The sequence below is a fragment of the Salvelinus namaycush genome, chromosome 9 (genome assembly GCF_016432855.1).
Source record: "Salvelinus namaycush isolate Seneca chromosome 9, SaNama_1.0, whole genome shotgun sequence".
NCBI classification, from domain to species: Eukaryota; Metazoa; Chordata; class Actinopteri; order Salmoniformes; family Salmonidae; genus Salvelinus; species Salvelinus namaycush.
Window position 1 is genome coordinate 38,257,987 of NC_052315.1, and position 5,718 is coordinate 38,263,704.

A 5,718-nucleotide genomic window follows, 5' to 3' on the forward strand; every position below is an offset into this window, starting at 1 on the left:
CAATAAACAATATTCCTCATCAACACATTACCCCATAATGACGTAGTGAAAACAGGTTTTTAGAATTTTTTGCAAATTCATTAACAATAAAAACAGATACCTTGTTTACATAAATATTTAGACCCTTTGCTATGAGCCTCGAAATTGAGCTCCGGTGCATCCTGTTTCCATTGATCATATTTGAGATGTTTCTACAACTTGATTGGAGTCCACCTGTGGTAAATTCAATTGATTGGACATGATTTGGAAGGCACACACCTGTCTATATAAGGTCCCACAGTTGACAGAACATATCAGAGCAAAAACGAGGGCCAGTAACGGAAAGGCTGCTGGACAAGGTAAAAATCTGTTGTTCTGCCCGAGCAAGGCAGTTAACCCACTGATCCCCGGGCGCCGAAGACGTGGATGTCGATTAAGCCCCCTCCCACCTCTGATTCAGAGGGGTTGGGTTAAATGCGGAGACACATTTCAGTTGAAGGCATTCAGTTGTACATCTGACTAGGTATTCCCCTTTCACTTTCTATATAAGGTCCCACAGTTGACAGTGCATGTCAGAGCAAAAACCAAGCCATGAGGTCGAAAATTGTCTGTAGTGCTCCGAGACAGGATTGTGTCGAGGCACAGAGTTGGGAAAGGGTACCAAAAAATGTCTGCAGCATTGAAGGTCCCTAAGGACACAGTGGCCTCCATCATTCTTAAATTGAATAAGTTTGAAATCACCAACACTCTTCCTAGAGCTGGCCACTCAGACAAACTGAGCAATCGGGGGAGAAGGCCCTTGGTCAGGGAGGTGAACAAGAACCCGATGGTCACTCTGACAGAGCTCTGGCCCCTTGGCAGCCAGCCGACTGTTCAACCTCCGCCAAGGGGCCAGACCAGTGGCTGACTTTGCCATTGAGTTCCTCACCCTCACCGCCGAGAGTGGGTGGAATACGGAGGCACTGGTTACCGCTTTTCATCAGGGTCTGTCTAACTCCATCAAAAACGAACTGGCCACTCGGGAACTGGGGGAGGACCTCGAGTCCCTGATAACGCTGGCAATCTTAGTAGACAACCGCATCTGGGAACGGGTGAGACAGAGCCTTTTTAGACACCACTCCAGCATCCCATGCAGCTGGGTCACACCCTTCTGAGCCCACAGGAGTGTGACAGGCGAATGCACGAAGGCTGCTGTCTCTCCGTGCTACCTGTCCAGAACTGACGGGAAATGCCAGGGCTCGCTAGGGACAGGGGGAGACCCTGACGAGCTGTGCAGTTACCTCCCGGCTACCCATTCACCGTCTGTTACTACCCGCAACACTCCACTGGGACAACCGTCAGCCCCAGATTCAAGCCTTTGTGGACTCCTCCACCAGCTGGTCAAGGTTAAGGGTGGTGTCCCTGCAGGCTAGCTAAGTCCTTGCGTAAACTACACCTGTAGTGGTCGATCAGGGCCAGCTCATTCCATCCCGCGCCGGCGGCCAGAGTGCGAAAGTCCAGCGCAAACTCTTGTGTGCTCCTCATCCCCTGCCTGAGATGATATAGTCGTTCCCCCGCCGCTCTCCCTTCAGGTGGATGATCGAAAACCGCCCGGAGGCGGCGGGTGAAATCTTCGTAATCGTCCAAGGCCGCTCCTTCTCTTCCCCAGATGGCGTTGGCCCATTCCAGTGCTTTACCCGTCAGACAGGAGTTTAGGGCATTCACACTCTCGCGTCCCGAAGGAGCCGGCCGAACGGTTGCCAGGTAGAGCTCCAGCTGGAGAAGGAACTCCTGGCACCCGGCAGCCGTTCCGTCATATACCCCCGGGAGCGATAGCCGAATTCCACTGGATGCTGGTGAAGGAGGGGTGGACGTCGAGGGAGGTTGTTGTGGGAGCGGGGGTGATGATGATGGGGTTGCCGGAAAAACCCCTCTCCCATCTCTCCATAGTTTGCAGCACGCGATCCATGGCAGTACCGAGACTCTGCAACATAGTCGCGTGCTGCTGGACGCGCTCCTCCACTGGTAGAGAATGGCTGGGTGCACCTGCTGACTCCATTCTTTAGGTGCGTGATTCTGTCAGTGTTCCAGGTGAATGGAATAAAGCGGAGTCAGGCGCAGGACACAGGTATGAGTAAATCCACGATCTTTACTCAATATCAACAATAATCCAACAAGGATAAACATAAACAATCCAGAACACGTACATGGAACCACTTGACAAGCACAATCACGCACAAAACAAGAAGCCAGAGGGTTAAAGAAGGAACATGATTATGGAATGGAAACCAGGTGTGTACAATGAAGACAAAACAAAACGAAAATGAAACATGGATCGGTGGTGCCTAGAAAGCCGGTGACGTCGACTGCCGAATGTCGCCCGAACAAGGAGAGGGACCAACTTCGGCGGAAGTCGTGACAGTTACAAACATCCCAAACATCTATTTTAATTTCAGGTTGTAAGGAAACAAAATAGGAAAAATGCCAAGGGGGTGAATACTTTCGCAAGCAACTGTATTATGACCCATCTATGAAAAGCGGAGACTCTCACGAACATGTAACCTTTTGGTTCCAGGTAGAACCCTTTTAGGTTCTATGTAGAACCCTTTCTATAGAGGGTTCGAGTTAAAATATTATTTCCCCCCCCCCCCCAACTTAAATGTAATAATGAAAAGGAAATTATTATAATTATTATGTACTTCAAATACCAAAATATCAACTCAGTATTATAAATAATTCACAGGGAATAGCTGTCCCTCAATTTCATGTAACTGGTTACCCCATTTAAAAAAATAAAAAACACCATAAAAAGAATACAACATCCTTGCCAACTTCTTACTGGGTCAAAGGTGCATTGGAGTCGGGGCTGTTTTGAAAAGCACATGGTGAGTCTTCACTCTCTTCATATGTTAGCAAATTGGTGATTAACTTGGTAATGTCATGGTGTTACTTGTCCTGCTGGTTTTAATTAAATAGTCTGTGGAATTGTCACTGGTGTTATAATAGGAAAATTATTACTTATCAAAAACATTTCTTAATATACAGTACCATTAACCTTTTCTGTCTTTGACTTTATAGTAAAATTACATTTTGGAAAGCCTGAATTGTCATATAGGTAACACCAGTGACAAAAAAGCAACAAGCATTTTTTTAGCTGTCATTTAATTTGATTTACATGGTTAATTAAGGGAACAACCCTGCTGTCACAACCTCCATCCTTCACACAGTTGTCACTGACAAGTTGGATTTAAATGTCCCACTGAGCAAAGCATTTCTGTACTTACAGCATTCTTATAAATGATTCAAGTTTTTGCTTGGCGGAATTGTTTTTACTTATTGACATTTTGTCAATAAAACTCATGAATGCAACTGTTTATGTCAAATTGTTTTGTGTTCTACTTGTAGCCCTGCTTGTCCTGAAAATGACATATAAATAAAAATCTAAATCATACACTTCATTGTGAGGTTAAATATAAGGGCTCGGGTCCTTGGGCCTGATGCGATTAAGAAATTGACCTGGCCCAGGTATCCTGGAAGGATATTGACCTCATCCCGTCAGTTGAGGATGCCTGGTCATTCTTTAAAAGTAACTTCCTCACCATCTTAGATAAGCATGCCCCGTTCAAAAAATGCAGAACTAAGAACAGATATAGCCCTTGGTTCACTCCAGACCTGACTGCCCTCGACCAGCACAAAAACATCCTGTGGCGGACTGCAATAGCATCGAATAGTCCCCGCGATATGCAACTGTTCAGGGAAGTCAGGAACCAATACACGCAGTCAGTCAGGAAAGCAAAGGCTAGCTTTTTCAAGCAGAAATTTGCATCCTGTAGCTCTAACTCCAAAAAGTTCTGGGACACTGTAAAGTCCATGGAGAACAAGAGCACCTCCTCCCAGCTACCCACTGCACTGAGGCTAGGTAACACGGTCACCACCGATAAATCCATGATAATCGAAAACTTCAACAAGCATTTCTCAACGGCTGGCCATGACTTCCACCTGGCTACTCCAACCTCGGCCAACAGCTCCGCCCCCCCCCCCCCCCCCCCCCCCCCCCCGCAGCTACTCGCCCAAGCGTCCCCAGCTTCTCCTTTACCCAAATCCTGATAGCAGATGTTCTGAAAGAGCTGCAAAACCTGGACCCATACAAATCAGCTGGGCTTGACAATCTAGACCCTCTATTTCTGAAACTATCCGCCGCCATTGTCGCAACCCCTATTACCAGCCTGTTCAACCTCTCTTTCATATCGTCTGAGATCCCCAAGGATTGGAAAGCTGCCGCGGTCATCCCCCTCTTCAAAGGGGGAGACACCCTGGACCCAAACTGTTACAGACCTATATCCATCCTGCCCTGCCTATCTAAGGTCTTCGAAAGCCAAGTTAATAAACAGATCACTGACCATCTCGAATCCCACCGTACCTTCTCCGCTGTGCAATCCGGTTTCCGAGCCGGTCACGGGTGCACCTCAGCCACGCTCAAGGTACTAAATGATATCATAACCGCCATCCATAAAAGACAGTACTGTGCAGCCGTCTTCATCGACCTGGCTAAGGCTTTCCACTCTGTCAATCACCATATTCTTATCGGCAGACTCAGTAGCCTCAACTAGCCTATCTGGTTAAATAAAGGTAAAATAAAAAAAACGGGCTGAACAATTGTGGATGAGGGGAAACAGACAGAGGAGAAAAACATGGAGAGTGGGTTGAAAGCAGAGCAAGCTGAAATGTCGATAAGTTATATTCAACAAACTATCCTTTGGAGAGTAAAATAACAAAATATAAAATAGAGATATACTTTGATGTGCAACACACCAAATCTTGTGTAGAGATATGCATTTAAGAAAATTATTTTGTATCTGGAGGTAAGTCTTTCTTAAAAAAAAGGGTATACTGACCTAACCCTTTTTTGGGTATACTGTTTATGGTTCGGTATACTGACCTAACCATAACAGTTCCTGAAACGAAGAGTGCCCTCTGCCTTATCGTTAACCAGATGATTCTCAGAGGCTGTGTGGGCAAAGAGGATGAGGCAAAGCGAGAGGGATAACTGGGCCAAAAATCTGTCTTCTCCAGCAGGTGGCGGTTTTGTTATATTTCATTCACCAGGTGAGGAGTTATTGTATGGAAGTCAATGAGAGAGTGTATAATTTGGTTAACAGAATTTGTAATGACTTATTTGTTATTTGTGGCTTATTTGATAGAATATAAGTTTCGTAATGATTAGGTTGTTACAAATGTACTAATATAAGTAAGACATGTGACATCCCGGCAACTTTGAGAAAAAAAACACTTCATATGTGAGTTTTGCCTGGTCGTCACTAGTTACCACAGTCACAAAGTCATAATCATTCAATCAGTCAAATGTATTTATAAAGCCCTTTTTACATCAGCTGATGTCACAAAGTGCTATACAGAAACCCAGCCTAAAACCCCAAACAGCAAGCAATGCAGATGTGCCAGCCCCGTCGGGGACCCCGATGTCTTGCTCCCAGACAAACAAAACAACTAATTTGCTTGCTTAGAGGACAATACAGTGCCACCGACACGGCCCGCTACCAAAACCTGCGGGCTCTCCTTCACCGCAGCCAACGTGAGTAAAACATTTAAACGTGTTAACCCTCGCAAGGCTGTCAGGCCCAGACGGCATCCCTAGCCGGGTCCTCAGAGCATGCGCAGACCAGCTGGCTGGTGTGTTTACGGACATATTCAATCAATCCCTATCTCAGTCTGCTGTTCCCACATGCTTCAAAAGGGCTACCA